This window comes from Diadema setosum, chromosome 18, assembly GCF_964275005.1.
Source record: "Diadema setosum chromosome 18, eeDiaSeto1, whole genome shotgun sequence".
NCBI lineage: Eukaryota > Metazoa > Echinodermata > Echinoidea > Diadematoida > Diadematidae > Diadema > Diadema setosum.
In genome coordinates this window covers 33,734,954-33,753,865 of record NC_092702.1, presented here as the reverse complement: position 1 = coordinate 33,753,865, position 18,912 = coordinate 33,734,954, and positions in this window count along the sequence as shown.

Below are 18,912 nucleotides of genomic sequence, written 5' to 3'. Positions count from 1 at the left end.
GATAGGCCATTGTACCATCACCTCATCTTATTTGTACGTGGTTACAATACTAATTTCTACTTTGTTGTGAAACACATGACACTTTAAAATTCCATAGCCGGGATAACGCTGTTCAGTTCTAGATGGGATCACGATAAAACTTCTATTGTTCTGGTTGTAATAACAATTAACTTTTACCGCGCTTAATATAAAATTTCCAAGCGCCTTACATAAGATATTGTTTCATGATTATACCTCACCTATATATATATTTATATATATAATTATATATATATAATCTTATATATATATATATATATATATATATATATATATATATATATATATATGTATATATATAATTTTGTATATATATATATAAATAAGCAAGTCAAAACTACAAACTCTACAATAATTTACATTACTCAATATACCTGAGCAATAATCAAATGCTAAAATTAGCATTAGCTTAATTACACACACACACACACACACACACACACACACACACACACACACATACACAAGCATAACATATGAAACATAACATCATATAATTCAACTTATATTGCAACTTATTATGGAGTGGAATTCAGCTTTAGATTAACCAAAAAAAAAATCAACACACAAACAATTAAAATAGTCAGGAATACTACTGTCGTGTTCACCAGCTTCAGCTTTGGGTGACTATTTATAGAATCTTTACATTTCATGCAAGATAGCAAACACAACAGAAAAGAACTGCACATTAATAATATGAAAATCACCGATGATAAAGAGACCTCGAAAGAGACAAGCCTTCGTTTTGGATATCAAAGTCTGTTGGTTGCTGTTCTACGCTTTTGACGTGTCCTCTGTCATATATTCGTTTGGGCAACAAATGAAGAAAGAAACTAAAGATCATTTGGGATATTTAGAGAGGTAAATGACCCGGTAAAATCATTGATCATTTTGCTGTGAGCACAGAACATGTTCCATCTGGTTCCAGCGTTGTTTGCAAATATTCTCACACCTGTGTTAGAAAGTACCATTAATGTTCACTTTACGAGCTACATATCCCAAGGAATGGATACGCAACATGAATCATCATTTGAAGAAAAAAAAGTGTCTTAGGGCAGTAGCGTTGAATCAAGTGACACAGTTAAGACATGGGATATAACTCTATTATTAAGAACATTACATACTCAGACATGTCAGATATTATTGTTTGGAATGGGGCGAAATTTTCTTCTGTCCGGTCAACCCGAGTTGTTGTCTTATAAACGATGGCAAGATTGACAGATGAGACAAGAAATAGTTATACAACAGAAAAGGTCACGGTACAAAGTCACGGCACAAGATCAAGGCATACATAAGAAGGCATCATTACTACAAGCATTGTCTTTTCAGTGGGTCCCTCCATTTTCCATTTTCGTATACACTGTATTACATATTGCTCGCTTCACTTTTATTATCTATACACCTATTACAATGTCTCATTATCATAATATTTCGCTAGTGTTGTATGCTCAGTTTATTTCACATTTTTGCTTACATCATTCTATATTACCAAAAAAAAAAAAGAAGAATGAAGTATAGGATTTTTTTTTGTCGGAAAATGAAAATAAATTTGATTTGAATTGAATTATTCCAGAGGGTTTGCAATACTTTACTGTAATATCCGTCTTCTTGTAAGGCAGATAGGCGGGTTTAACAAAATATTCGTAAATGCACATGGTCACTAAACGACAATTCACTGTCACTATTTGTTGACACCTGTCATTATGCTTCCTATGTCAAATTTCATTTTATATATTTTGTATGTTTTTAGTTTTGTTGTCACAATGGAGATAGAATATGAATCTATTGACAAGTGAACACATGAACAAATATGAAGGATAAAGTGATGACTTCTTTCTATCATTACTCCTTTCCTACTCCTCTTCCTCCTCCTTTTCGTTCTTCTCTTCTCCTTCTTCTTCTTCCTCCTCCTTTTACTTTGTTTTTGTTCTCTTTTCCTTTGTACCTCCATTTCAAGATACAGTGCACCGTCCGTTATATCAGTGTGTTTTTCATACTAAGTTAATCATTCCTACAAGTCGGTCGGTTTTTGCAAGGCCCCATTACTGAGGTATTTTCCTTACCGACTTTATTTGAGACTAACACGTGATGTCGACAACGGCGAGATCAAGTCTGAATTCGCGAGCGAGCCGCATCTTCCTCAAATGGCATACAAGTAACCAAGATGCTGGCAAATGCTTGCACAACGTTAACTGTCAAACATGAATTTTTCGCCGAGTTCGGAAAAAGACTGTTTCTGTTGCAATGCTGGGTCATTATAGTCACAGGGTCTTGCCAGTAAAGTTTCAAAGGTACATAGAAGTAAATTTTAGCAAGATATGGTTGGAATTCCATCTTCTTCTTCATCGTCAAAATCGTCAACAGACGAATTGTCAACAGTCGATGGGAGGCTCATCACTGACGGCATCGTCATGCCAGAGGCAACCACTGAGATAAATTGTGTCTCCGAATGTGATTTTGTTGACGTTGTGATTTTTATTCGCGTCTTTTCGCGTTCCCACCAATTTCCCACGTCGGTTGTCCACGCCTGCCTGGTCGGGGAGGACTGGCAGCGAGTCCCATGGTCTCTCTCCTCGTCTCCATCTTCTGAGGGCCTCCGGCGGTGGGCTACTTTTAGCCACGTGAAGGCGAACACGACGCCGACGACGAACAGACCGATGAGGACGCAGAACACGGACAAAGCAATGTCGAATGCTGCAGCAAAACAAACAAACAAAAAACAAATGAGAATTGACATGAATGAATTGATGTAATTTTGGTTCTATGGATAGCTCTCGTAGAAACTGTTGTTGCAGCTGATGTGCACCAACAAAATAATCAAGAAAAACAAAAAATCCAGCAACCAGTTGCAGTGCATTTAAAATAAAAATGCCAGCTTTGACTGCGCCCGTAATATCTTTAGAGAAGGAAGAATTATGAACACTGTGGTAGAGTTTGAGAGAGTAAACAGCTGGGCTGTATATGTTCATACATATATATATATATATATATATATATATATATATATATATATATATATATGCTTGCAACACTCTCTGAATGTAAGATAATGCGACTATCATCTGAACAGGTCGGTCCCTCCTGCTCTTTTCCCCTCCGAGTTCTCTTTTTTTTTCATGAGATTCCTATTCTGTTATTTGTTTCCATAATTTCCCTGGTATCCACTTATATCACGTATAATGAAGATCATGGGAATACAACTGCTGCGTAACAGTTATTCCTGTAGGTATTTCTATACTGAGTTCGGGCAAGTCGGGTATACAGTTAAGGCAGCCTTCTAGGCTAAGGGACTTTTTTACCGGTTCTGGCGATCGATGACAGGTTTGTCAATACGGCTATAAGGCCTGTGTAATGCATCGCCCAGCTAGTTTACGATGAATGCCACTTTCCAACATGCACAGTCCAAGAAGGAGCACAAAAGCAGCACACTTAACCGCCTTTATTGTTGCTACATTGAAGGAGCACTGCAACATGACTGCATTGGGCCTCTAGTACACGACAGGTAACATGGGGACATGGAGAGCCAACAGTCCTTCCCGTTCATAAACTGCCTTCCTGAGGGTCTAGGAAGATCCTTGGATTTTACTGCAACAATGATAATATGTTGGTCCAATAATATCCACTGAAACCACACAAACCATGTCACAATACACGAGCGCGATGTGAGGAGCTGCGCAGTGTTGGGCGCTACACTAAAAGATCCATTTTAGTCTTAATTTGTTATTTAAATTATTTTTTTAACAAAATAAAAAAAAAACAACAAAAAAACAAAAAGCGTTTCTCCATGCAGACCACGCTAACAAGTCCAGTATCCAAAATCTTCGAAGTGAAATAAAAAATTGTGTTAGTGAAAGAATTCTTATAGCACTGTGACTGTGCATTTTACTGATTGATGTTGGATGCATGGTAAACGTGTTTCTTTTGCATCATGGTTTACATTCATTCATGTTTAACTTTGATCTTATAGCTGGTGCTTTATGCACTTTATGAAAATAGCAATAAATCGCTACCTATTTTGATACAGTACACCTGCAGCACACAACATTGCGCGGCGCCATCAGGCCATCAAACCAAGTGCTGATCCCACCCAGGACTCACCTGCCATCCGCATTCTGAAGCCTGAAGCGTGCACTTTCAGCTAGGCTCGCAGTAGACTCCCTTATCGCTATATGGAACGAAGAATGAAGAAAATGGAAATCAGTGAAGGTTTGACTTGAAAAAAGGTTGCAGAAGTTAGCCAAGACATTCGTTTATATCCAAGATAACAATGACCATCCGTGGATGAATAACAAAATAGACCACAATCAACTTAAAAGGTTGATTGAATCTAGTCAATACGTGATGGTACGAGTTCGCTCTAGGATTTCACAAAATGCATTATAGCGACAGAGCCGAAAATTTAATACACGAAACCCCCACATACACACACTCGAATTTATGCCTTTAATCCTAATTGCGCTATTACAGTAGAGTTTCGTTATTTCCATTAATAAAGACTGAAGGTTGATCATTGATTCACGTGGATCCTATTCATGTTTTATGCATTGAAATCAATGCGTTTCTTAACCAGACACGCATACCTAACTACTAAGTATCTACCTATTTCGAATTGCTACAACATTACAAATTTACCTCACAAAATGAATTACGATAACAAAAAGGAAAAAAAGAAACTTTATAGATGAAGATCTAATGTGGCTACACAGACGCAAACACGCACAAACATATACACGTGAATACATATTGTACATAATAATATCCTATGGAAATCAGCTTTGCTGATCAGGATGTTGCACCCCATGATGTGGCGATAAATTCAATTCAATTCAATTCATGATACATACACCGGTAACGTTCGTATCTAAGTGCATATCAAATTTGATCGATGCGCCACTGATGAGTATAAAAAAATACCTACGAACTTAAAGTGCGTTGGTTATAGGAGTAGATTCAGCCAAGTCACCAGCGGAGAGACTTTCTCTTCTTCAAGGGCAGTCTGGATTTTTCCGCTCGATGCATTAACTTCTAGGATGACCCAACATGCGATTACTTGCTATCAGTTGAGTTTGAACAATACCTCAGGAATTCCCTTGTTGAACTTCTCACTTTTGCAGTTTTCAGACAAAGTCAGTTATCCACTATCTGGACAAGCACTGCGCGCCAATCACTAGCGGATGCTGTCACACGCATGCGCGCTATAAACATGGTGGGGAAAAACACACTGATCTGCGTTTCCTAATAGAGATCAATGGAAAAGCACCTGCATCTCTTGCCCATCTTTCAAAGGTTGCGGTATATGTTTACTTTAATTTGTTTGCTAAGTTATAAAATCACGCGTTATTCACAAGAATCAAAAAAGCAATCGAGTCAATGTTCTGCGCAATGAACAAAGCCAATATAAATATCTTTACCAATGTTCTATCAAGCCTATAATGTATCTGAGGAAATATTCTTCCGATGTTACTGATTGACAGACAGAAGAGCGAGAGAGAGAGAGAGAGAGAGGGGGGGGGGGTGTAGGGGAAGAAGGTGGAGGGGGAAAAGACGGGGAGAGAAAGGTGGAATGACGTCAGCGCTATATTCGAAGGAGATACGTTCTCTCCCGTGCAGAGTGAGATAACATTGATTCGTTTGGGTAAATGCACTGACTGCTATCTATTTTCCCCCTTTGCACTTATCTTGAATGATCATTTGTCTATATGACAACAGTGGGCAAAGAGCTGAATGTGTTAAAACACGTGATATTTTAAAATCCCCCTGGGGTTAGTTTTTGTCTGGTCGTGACAAATAGTAAACATTTTAAAAAATGTTGACAGCTTGAAAAAGGTCATTTCATCTCAGCGATGTCATTTCATCTCAGCAATGCCTTGTATTGAACAAATTGATATTTGTCTTTAGACTCTGATGTTAAATTTTTAAGTACGGTCATATTGATCAGTAAATGCAAAAGCCACGCAACAATTAAAGTTTTTTTTTTCTGTATGCTAATTTTATTTTTAGTAGATCCTACTGTGTGAATACACATGTTATTATCGTGATTTCTGTCGCCGCTACATTCACTTTCCGCAAATTTAGACGACGTACGTGGTTATTTGCAATTTCATCGCAAAATTCTAGATCTAATAGATAATTCTAAATTCTAAATTTGTATCTAGATTGCATATTTGCGAATAAATCGGAAATGCACTCTTCGCGAACAGTTCTCGTTTCACTGTTTTACCTTATAGACATTTGCGATTTGCTGAAGATGGGTGGTACATGTAGTAGTTTAAATGGAACAAAAAGCAGAACATGTGATTACAATGTATTTGAACTGCGCTCCTCCAGTTACTATGATGGTGCTGTTTATATTTGCAGATAAACATATTTTAGATATTTGCGACCTGCATATTCCGAAAAGCTTTATTTTCTAAAATACAGCGAACTAAATCGTTTAGCACAATGATTCGACATTTAAAAGCTGGAGCTACAACTGAAAGCAATAAGCACACATCCTTGTATTCCCCTAGATTTTTTTTTTCGTGCTAGCGGACATCTGTAATCTCTCGTGGATTGCACGTTCTAATATTGAGTTAATTGAGTAAATATGACATCATACTTTGATGACTATTTTAGATGCTGTCTCTCTTTATAGGTATGTTATTTTGCTTGAAATTCTAAATTGAAATGAAAGCATTGAGGCCCCTCGGCCATTGGAATGTCCGTTCCAGATGAATGACGCAAGGCTTCGGGTACGGAAGTGGTATTTTGCCTGACTTCAGGGTTAATTATAGAGAGTAGAACTATTTGAAACAATGCAGTCTTGATAAACGCAGCAAACTCTATTTTAAAATCAAAATTATACTCTCTTGTAAACTATCCAATGCAATGTACGACCTGTCATGTTTGCCCACCCCGTTTTGTCCACGGTGGCCTGAAACGTGACTGCTGTAGTGGCCGTCGGAGCATGGTGGAAACGCAGCATCAGTAAACAGCACCAGCATACAGCAATGAATACCGCCCTCTCTGCAGGAAGACATGCAAAAACGGCTCCTTGTGTCGCCTTGATTGGGGGCTCTAATCATTTCCAGCCAAAGGTGTGCGTATGTGCCTGCGTGTGTGTTCCGCTGATCCTTCTGGGTTTATCATGCAAATCTCTGGGTCCCGTTGCATAAAACTTTTTTAGCAACCTTAGAAAATTCTGGTTGGGATTTGCCCAACCTGAATTTTTTAAGGTTGCTAATCTAAGAATGTAAAATCCGTTGCATAAAAACTCTGGTTGGGAGCTTCCAACCGGAATTTTGTGATTTCAACCAGAAAAAAATCCGGTTGGAGTTTTATGCAACAGGCCCCTGGTATTTGCATTCAGACATTCAGCCCTCAGAATTTCTAAGGATTGAATGTCTGGTCCACAAAGTACTAAATTGAGTAGTAATTTGACTCTTCGTTAGATCAACCAACATAAGAAATGGTTCGGAATGCAGTAGGTCCTACAGCAAAGCGTCCATGAAATATCATTAAAAGCATCTAATCAAGTCAAAACTGATGAACAGTGTTATGGTCATTTAGTTTTGCCGGGACAGAACTCCATGTACAGTAGTTGCAAAAAGTTGAGTTTCTCTACGAAAAATAAAATTCAGGTGCAGCAGCTAGGTCTTGGAGAAACAAAAACAAGTCATTATTGTACTTCACATGGCGTGGGGACAGAGATCTCGCCCAATATCTTCTGCTCCCACTATCCCATAATACACATCGCCTGTATCATACCCATTCTTTCCTGTCTAACCCTTCTCAAAGAAACTTTATGCAAAACTTTATACAAAAACTGACCATGGATAGTAAGAGAGAGAGAGGGAGAGAGAGATGGGGAGATTGAGAGGGAGAGGGAGGGAGAGGGAGGGAGAGGGAGGGAGAGAGGGAGAGATAAAGAAAGAGACTTAATGCAAAACGTTTTGCATGTAGGTGTATTCTGAATCTTCGTACGGCGTCACAAATGTGGTAATTTTCAAAGTAACGTAAAACAGTACCAGCCACTTTAATGTGGTTTTCCATCTTTAACACTGTCCAGTCATTGCCATAACATCCACTGTTCAAGTATAGGGTGGCAAGACCTCTTTTGAACTATCCCTTTCATACCAGACGCTGAACAGTGGATGACGTCCGGAGGTCGTCCACTGTTCACCCTAGACCACTGTTGGTATGAAAGGTAGCCCGAAAAAAAAAGACGCCCGGCTGAACAGTGGATGAACGGTGGACGAACAGTGGATGCGATGCGTGCTAGACCGTCTAGCACGAACAGTGGATGAACAGTGGATGAACAGTGGATGAACACTGGATGTCGTCCAAGGCCTCACCCGCACGAACAGTGGATGTCGACCGGAACCGGAAATCCTAGAACTCATAAGCGCGTGCTTTGTATTACTTAGGCCTATGTACGTTAAAAAAAAAAAAAAAAAAAAAAAAAACGTGTATACACTTCACTGCACATTATGCATGCCATGTGTATGCAATTAATGACGATAAAGTCAGTGATGACAATATTAATAGACTGTAATGATAAATAAGTGTGATTTTGACCTTTTAATCTTAAACACTCTTATACCTTGTAATACTTTGACTTGATTTTAAGGGTATAATAATATTAATTGTAGAAGGAAAGAAATAAACAATTTAAAAAGAAATAGCTGTCGTGGTAACACACTCCAGACAAGCCTCCGGTATGAAACGGTGCTCTGCCCGCACCTCGTGTTTACTTAACGAATCACACCCCACATCCGTCTAGAGTGGGCTCGGGTGACGTCCGGAGGAGTTTGGTATGAAAGGGATAATGTGAACCCATTCAACCTCGATCCTGGCCCGTCATGATATACCACCTTTGTTTCATAGATACATTCATCTTCCTGGGGTGTTTCATAAAGCTGTTCCTAAAGTTACGAACGACTTACGAGCGACTGGTGATCAGTTCCTGTGCGGAGTTATGGAAATTCTGATAAGTAAAGCACATCAGAACTGATCACCAGTCGCTGGTAAGTTGTTCGTAACTTTACGAACAGCTTTATGAAACAGGGCCCTGGGTGGTCATACTACAATACATTGCGAAGCCACAGCTATTGTATCTTGGCAATGCAAAGATTCCAGCTTTCTGGCTCTACAATCTATAAAGCTAATTGGGCTAGTTGTTCCACCACTTCATTCTTGGCAGTGAATACTACTAGTTTATTCCAGCTTTCTGCCTGTAAATTTCTACAGTGAAATAGGCTAGTTGCTCAGTCACTTTACATATTATAAGTAATATGTTTTGGGTTTTTGAGAGTATTGGTTTATCTGCTCAAGGACCGCCATAAATCCCACAAACCTAGATGCCCGTCACTATCGGGTTATGTTGGCCTGCTACATAATTTGAATTACAGAGATTGTCTGGAATGACTCTTTAAGCTTAACGATTTGTTTGCAATAAGAGGAACGTGTTAGACTTCATCGCTTTTGTACTTGATCTGCTCTGCTAGATTGTCAATGTCAGATACCCTGGCGTTCTCACACAAAATCTTGGATGAAGAGGATGTGTCAAAAAATAGATAATGATAATGGATGATGAATTGGTATGTGTAAGCAAATACAAAAAGAATATAACCAACTGCACTTGATATATGAGTAGATGAATCAATATTGATGAATAAATGAATATAAATATAATATAGCTAGATAGATGTATAGAAAGAAAGATAGATTATGAACAGATACATGATTGAAAAAAAAAACACCCAAATTTGTCCGTAAGGATGAAAGCACCGGTTAGGATTTGAATTCAGAACCAAAACTTAGAAACTATACAGATAATTGAATTACTTGTATCATAGGCATTGACAAGGCTCTTTTCTGCTCTGTATCAGTGTGCGGTGAAACCACAAACTGTTGACTTTGGGGATTCTAATCGAGAATGGTTTGCAAACTAGGGTACTTCGATATGGATGATGATTTCCTAGTTATAACTCCCGTTATACACCAGCACAACGTACTTCAGTAGTCTACACACACGCATCCACATACACGAAAAATAAACACACAACGAAACAAACATACGCAATCTCTCATTAAGTTCATCGTTGCGGATGACATGAATACGAAAAAAAAAAAACAAAAAACAAATAATAGTCGAAATCATTAAGTTTTTATGCATTTGTGTATTTACCAAATCTGCTTGACAAGAAAGGTACATTTCGAGCGTCAGAAAACAAGTAAAGTAAAAGTTAGCATGAATCTATTGCACTGTGTTACAGAGTTCAAAATGACAGATATACATACAGTCTGCGGTTGTTTCCTCTCACCTTCAAAGAGACATGTCTACCGCTACCAGTTACAAGACAATACTTCGATATGCCTCATGTCGATGTAATATTACGTAATGATGACAATACTTATAGGACAGACTTTGAAATTAATGTTGTCACTGACTCGGCAGACACTTGTTACTGAAGATTCCGACCCGTTCTTTTCGAAAGTCTGAAATTCCCAGAGACAGTTTACACAGGATCCATGAGATTCCCGGAGGTAATCCGTTAACCCTTTCCCTGCCAGGAGCTTTGGACAATGTGGTACTGGGCTATGGGTAACCGGGTTTTTTTTTTTTTTTTCGGGTGCCAATCAGCACTCAAAGCACACATTCCGTGTCCAGTGAGACAATAGGGAGCGTTAGATTTTTCGTGACGCGGACGTTAGAAGACAATTGCTTTGGCGGTTCTCCCCTCTCCCTGCGTTTTGCAAAATAGCCTTAGATTACGCGAGGACGTAGCCTATATAAAGTAAAATGGCGTCGCCATATGATTATTGCATCAAATAGCGCTCTGCGTCGTGAATCTTAATATGGTCCAGAAGCTACCGTGAAAACTCAGATGACGCGAGATCGATTTTGATAAGGAATTTTGCGCATGCGTAGAACACAGTTTGTTTGTTTGTTTTTTTTCCTCTGAAGGTCCGCTTCGCGAAAATCTAAAGCCTCCTAATGTATACGAGACGATTATGAATTCAGGTGCATGGAAAAATGACATTTACACACCTGTAATAGATAAGAAACTTAAGTCTTTTAAACAAATATCATATATTTCTTTTCTTATCCAGTATGTACTGTCGCGACGGTATCAGATATACACTGTGGTGGCTTACCATAAATGAGTGACATAAGTATTTAACACAGAATCTCTTTTACTACAGTGTACTAGTCATAGTAACATACATTTGACTTGAAGCAGATTTTCGCTCTACATAATGAACAAGGTGTAGTAAAACTAGACGGCAAAGAGTATACAAATAACTTATACATACAACTTCTAGCTGAAAGGTTTTCTTTCAGACGGTAGATTATACTGGACACCATTATTAGCTATTTTTTATCAAGAGCGATGAAGTCATCAGCATGAAAAATGAAAACCAAATGAGAAAATTGGTAGTCAACCCTTGCATAGAAAACAGGTATTTGCAAGTCTGCACTTAAATGATTACCAGTATTGAGATTAGACGTATTCTCGCCAATTAAACATGTGACTTCCATGGTATTTATGACAAAATGTAGCATGGTCAGTACGAGCTTTATGGTTTGACTGAGCAGTCATTTTATATTCCACAGAGATTTGAGATATTCTAGTTGTAGCTTAGAAGTGAGTCCCAATCTATGCTTCTTGTGGAATTCGTTGTGCGTGCGTGTGTGTGTGCGCCCGCAGGCGCGTGTAAAACGTTACTAACTTCTCACTCCCCCTCACTGACGGTCTGGAATGAGTTTACACTACAGGGTGGAAACAATGCTGAACTACTGCCAAAAATTAGGCCCAAGATGACTTTCCATGAAGAATGTCATGAGGGAACTGGTAATTTGGCATCATGAGAATGCTGTTGTAAATGACATAGAGATCCCTCTCTAGTTTCGTATTCTTCTTGTGCTTTCTAGAAGAGTACTGTCTACTACAGTCTTATCGTCTTCATAACATGATTACGGCAATTCGAACATAAAAATCATCATGATTTATCCAGTTTTTTTTTTATGTATCCATTCCCGCCGCGTCTAAAAACCAGCATAGAAGTGTGTGAGATGTTGGGATTATTGAGATGTGAAATATGTGATTTTATACTATATTATATTCTTCGTTTCAATTTACTGTAACACTTTTACGACATTCGTTGTTCGCAGTGGCCTCATCAATTCACAACAGCAGAATGCTGTGGAGAAGCTTGTTCAACTTCCTTTCAAATTGATGACATAATAAAACCCCTCTATAACGGTAAAGTCAGCAAAGTAGAAAAAAATGAACCACATATGACTAATCATGCTCATTGTGACCATAATTATTATGAACATATGAACCTTGACGAACTCTGAGTCTGTAACAACAGTCGCTGCTGGTATAGTACAAACAAATACAAACCCGGACATCATAACAGACCCTTTTTGAAAAATAAAAAGGCTGCAACACATGAAGAAACCCCAACAAGTTGCGAAGGAAACCCCAACATGGGTCGACGTATCATCTCTAAATAATGCGTATAATGATTATATGAGGTCGATATGTCTTCCAATAAAACATTTATGAAAGAATATTAATTTCATTATGCCAATAAGTTTGTAATTCTAGTGGTCCTTAAAATGTTTGATAAAATTCACGAAAGAAACATCGATGTGTCAACATAATTATAGAATATAACAAACATAAAAATAGAAAAGTTTAAAGAGGGCAGTGAGAAAGGGACAAGAATTAAACCATAAATCAGGACAAAAGTCAATTTGAAGAAGGATAATTGCATTTTTTCTCACCCATAGGCGGGCTTTAGGATGATACATCTATTGTTTACGCAGTAGCCATTAACTTATGCTTTCACGCAAAATTTGATGGAAGTTGTGGTTTCTGTTCCTACATAGTAGGCAGTGGTAGGCCGACGATATTGAAAAATGTCTTCATGCATTTCTCAAGGCCGGTAGTAAAAGAAGTCAGTTGTCGCGCGTAACAATGGTTTGAAACTAAGGGAAGTGAAATGCCCCTTCGTGTATATGACACTGAAAACGCAATCAATCTTGTTTGAAACTACATCGCCTTAGTGTTTGCATCCCTCTTTACAATGATGGGCCAGTATGTCGATGTACGTAGTACATGTGGACACACCCTGTGACAATTCTTATTCAAAAATATATTAAAAAACAAACAAACTTAAAAAACCTTCTGACAAACTTGTTAAATCCAGTATTTCGTTTGTTTTTTTCGACGGAAACGTCCGAACGTGTTGAATATAACAAGTAAACCTACACCATGTATATCATTTCATATCATAGTCAAAGATAGAAATATCATAGTCCAGCTATGTCGCGAGTGCTTCGAAGACGGACTGATCAAACTCGAAAAAGCTCATCTAATCAGACGATGACATATCGTGTTACATAATGTAACACGATATTATTGCCGTGTCCCCTTTGTACAACACGTCGCTATCGTTTATAATGCACAGCATCAAATTGTCCGATAGTCCGTGTAATACTCCGCTTGTTTGACTCCCACCAAGGAAGTGGTACCACCACACCTCCTTACTCTCACAGTAGCAAATTAAAACATGGCGCCATTGTCCAGCGCATTATGCATTGGGTTACGTATTGTACTGTCTGCGCGCCAAAATTTCTCCGCTACAGTCATCTCCCGCACATGGTACGTCCGGTATGTTCCCCAGACACTGAGTAGGTGGTTCGGCGGTGGCGTTTTCCTCTCCTCCCCTCGACGTTGACTCTCGATTTCTTCCTCGTCGACGTACGTCCCTTCATCGTCGTCCTCGTCATCGTCGCGATGGATGCGCTTGAAATGGATGAAGAGGATGCAAATGGCGACACTGAAGACAAAGATGAGACTGCAGAATGTGGTGATTGCGATGACAAACTCTGTGGAGGCGACAGGAATGAGAACAAAGTGATTAGTGCCTTTAATAAACGAAGACAGAAAAAATACATAATACAAACAACCATTAGGCCTTTCACTGATCGTACTTCCTGGTATATTGCCGGTTAAGCTTGTGCTATATTTAGAAGCACAGGAGCAACCGAAGGCACGTTCGGTGGAAAAAAGAGAGTAATGACCACTGACCAGCCATAAGGTCATAAGTACGTGAAGACGGAACACAATCTAATGAACATTTCTGTGGAAACGGCAAAGGTCAAAGCGACATGAGTTACTGGATGCACTATGATAATTTTATAGCGCGAGATACATTTTATCAGTGTATCCAACCAAGGAGTACTCTAGTTGTCTATGAAAGTTCATTGATCCAACGAAGAAAAGCGTCCTTGCAATACGCCTATATGTAACACTTTTCTTCGTTGTCGTGCTTATTTTCTATTGCTTTGACCTGTGTTGTTTTGATATCTGTTTTGCTGTGATATTGTTATTTTTGCTAATTATCCAGTCCAAATCTTTAAATTTTGTGTTTATTACGAACTACTTATTGTCATTCACATAACAAACGATCACTGCGTTAAGACAGGGAGGTGAGTTTTTTCTCTCACCACCTGGTTGAGATAAACGCGAAGCATGCAGTAAGGCGAATTGGGGGAAGAGGGGTCTGGTAACAGAGTTTACCTCGAACAATTTCACGGTCAGTGAAAGGCAATTGGTATTCAGAAGAGTTCAATGTCTTAAATCCTTGCGATTTCAATAAACACGGCTTGATCACATAAGACCTTCTAGCCCGCGACATTCCCTCCTGGTGTAACTTCGGAGATATATACTCTGATGAGGTTTCTCCGCAACCTTGGGCAACCCACATTTTATCATCGCATTACATTGTCGCCGGTAGTATGAAAGAAACGTGTGTAATAGCAGCACAACTCCATTAAAATATATTTCAATGTACGGGATGAGATATAAGAAACATCATAGATAAGTTTCATAACGATCGGACATAAAAGTAATAAAGTTTTGGAAATTATTATTATACTTGCATACTTTAAGATGTATTACGAAAGTGCCCGCCCAGTTTATTCAGTGAGTTTGCATGCTTCCCCGCTATTTTGTATAATCCTCCGTTCTTATTTGTACAGACAACCAGTTCAAACACCCAACGTGTTCACTCTGTTCTCTAGAGAACACTCCATGGCTTGTGTGCGCACGTAGGCAACCCGGACTTCTTTAAGAGTTACTTTTTCACTCGTCTATAGTTGATAGCGCACGAGGCGATCACGCACCCTGATATGCCTGTGGCGAGTCCGAGAAAGTCGGGTGCATAGGGTGGCGCACACCGGGACGAAAAAAAAAAAAGTTTGAGAAGTGATTGCAAAAAGAGAGCGGAAAAACCTCGGCTGTTGAGTGCACATCAAGATAGATGAGCGCCAAGGAGAGGAAAGGACGTGAAGACTTATAACAATAAAAGGTGCAGCTTTGGCACTGAGGAGAATGACGTAACACCTACAGTATAATAGCCACGCCTGCCTTGTGTTTTGACCGGTTGCCTTCGTCAAGTTTAGCTTGGTTACAAACCGTTCAGAATGTCTTCTGAGAGATAAGCTTTCCCTATTTATCTCACACAATTTTATTCACAGACCCTTCCCAAATTACAGGTCCATTTTTGTAATCACCCATTAGGGCTTTCTCCTCTCAGTCTTATTGTATTCCCCTTTCTCTCCTTATATCATATGTGTGTGAGTGAATATATATATACATATATATATATATATATGTATGTATGTATGTATGCATGTATATGCATATATATATATGTATGTATGTATGTATTTACATATATATATATATATATATATATAATATATATATATATATATGTATATATATATATATACACATATATGAATTTGAACATTTCCTTATCGTGTGTCCATTTTCGCTCCATTTTGGGCTAGTGTGATGGCGCCTTCTTCTAAAGTACGCTGGAAGAAAGGATGGTAATCGACAAGCCATTATTACTTCAGGATTGGGAAGAGCTGTGCGTCGCTTTTTATCAGCAGTAGATGTCAGTGATTTGATTTCATTCGTCAATCACATTGTTTTGCGTCTATTGTTATTGTATATTTCAGCTTCTAGAGTAAGTGAAGCGAGAGAACAATATTTTTTTGTGTGTGTGTGTCAAGGCATGTCTGTTTTTAAATGCTACTAAGCAATTTATGATATGCTTTTTCCAATTCGTCTCTCTTTTTCCAGTAGTTAAGACGTACTTAATGATACAAAGTAACATTTTCATAATAATCTGCTAATCCACTTTGTTCCCGCATCACGTGCGGAGGCGAAAACCTGACGGGAGGACAGCCCCAGTGTCATCTTGTAGTAGGTATAAAACAATCCAGCAAAAAAAAAAAAAAAAGTGACCCTGGCCTCGAGGCGCCTCCGTTTCCGTCCATCCCTGAAAGTAGGTCTTACCGCCGAACCTACAGGCCGGTACGGCTAAGGACCAACTCTTCAATCCTCACCCGGGACCGCAGTCACGTGATCCTAATCACTTTTATGTCGCTTCGGGCGTTTTTTGTCTCCTTTTGATTTGTTTGGTATTACCGCTCATGGTAATTTTCCTTTCTCTTCAGCTTTGACATGGTTATGACTGGTTCGCAATATACAAGCTTGCTTTGTACTGAATCGCTCAATTCTCTTTTTGTTTTCTCAACTGAGGCATATTTCTGCCAGTATGCATGCACAATGTTCATCTGTATCATTTATCCTTTGCAAAGTCAAATGAATACAATATGTTTATGATATAATTCCTGATTTAATCTGTGCTATGTTTTGCGGGACAGGAAGAATGAAAATAAATGAATTTAATTGAAAATCGAATTGACATATAAATCCCCCATAACAACCACAACATTCACAATGGCGTAGAACGTGAAGACCCTCATGCGGTTGTCATATTTTGAAACGATAGAAAGTTATTCTCACATCTAGCTAAATGTATTCAGAATCTCCAGATGATCATACTGGCATGGTAAGCTAAACTCCCTTTCTTCACCATGAATTTGACTCTGATAACGGCTGCTACTTTAACATTTCATATTGTTTTTTTTTTTTATAGATATACTTCGTTGAAATTACTGTACCATTTGGTCAGTCTATAGTCTCTTCAAATGCACATCGAATGTTTTATTTGGCGGGGATAATACTCTGTTCTGTTTACTTTAAGTTAACCCGATTAAAGACGAAAAGAAAGATTTCAAACCTGTCATGATAACGGGACCAGAATCCTCAGAGGAAGACCCTTCGTCTTGGATGAGGCGGTCTGGCGCTGTGGGGAGAAGGGAAAAAGGAAAACCAAATCCGGAATATTAAAATTACATAAACGTCTTCATATTACCGGTTTCCATGACATTTGCTCCTGCGACAATTGCTCCCATGAAATATCTGTACGCTAGGCCAAAAATAAAACCTACCCAAAAAAACACAACACTAACCCTAATCCTAATATTCACATCATTTAATACATACTAAATCTAAACCTTATCACAGCCCTTACCCTAACCCTAAAGTACTTAGAAAAAATAAGACCGGAGCAATTGTCGCAGGAGCACGTGTCACCCTCATGGTTATGCATTGACGGTTATGTTCTAGCAACGAAACGTTTCGAGAGAACGTGGCCCAATTTCTTCTGCTAATGGTAATACTGTCGATTTATATTAATTATGGAGAAATCTTAGTCTTTGATATGATGGTGCATGTCTCTAAGAGTGACACAGCAAAGAAGGGGTTACAATTTTTGCCCATTCCATGATCAAGATCAGAGGAACACTCATTGACAGATAATTTATAATCAAGTGAATTGTGATAAACGTTTGTGTCTGGACGTATCATCCCTAGTTGATAAAGAAAAATGGGTGTGGCTTTTCAGTTTTGTCATGCGGGTTACGGACTGTTGTCATCTCCCGCCTATCATCAATACGGTCAGTAGTCAAAATATTACGTAATCCATTGAACCCTGCTAAAAGGGCGTTACCTCGCAAAACAATGTCTTCGCAGATGGGACACACTCTAAAACCCACATGATGACCTTCGATTGTCAAAATGACCAGCCGCTGGGGTCGCTTTATGTATGTCAACGGCTCGCATACCTGAACAGTTATAGCAACCACTATAATCAAACGATCTAACTCATAAGTTGTACTCAAACATGTCTATCAAAACATAGTATTTCGCAAAAACAAAGACAACGAAATTCGAGTTTCGAAATTCAAGAACCTAAAGTCGTACATTCGGTTATGCTAATTATAGAGCACATGGAACATCAGTCAGTGCGTGTCTTTGGTACATGTTCATTTTTATTAATAAACTGTAAAATTTGATCACCTCTAAAATGACACACACACACACACGCACACACACACACACACAACCAAATTATATAAGCTAAAGAAAGCAAACGCACAACTAAGAAAAGCGTATTAAGATATTGTGACTCGTGTGCGTATACTTTATGGCTTCTCGTCACCCACTGGCTCATGTTGACGAGCAAAACTTTTTTCCTGCTTTTGACGTGAATTCCACAAAACATAGTCATCCGCTTTAAAACTGCCAGAAAGTATTCTAGTATTTCATTCTCACTTTCGCTATGAAGAGGCCATGAGGCATCTGCTTCATTTCGTTCTTCACAAAGAGTAGGCATTTTTTTTGCACACTCACTCAAAAAAAAACAAAACAACAACAACAACAACAACAACAACAACAACAAAGTATCAAGTTCGCTTTGCATGACTTCTTCATTTCCCTTATGCTCTCATACTGGACTTGGTACCTGACCTATGCACTCATTCACACAATGTCCACAATGTTCATAATGGTAGGTAAAAAAAAAAAGTTCCTGCTCCCCCCCCCCCCCCAAAAAAAAAAAAAAAAAAAAAATCAATGAGTTGAATCTTCGCTGCCTAACATGTAAATAAGG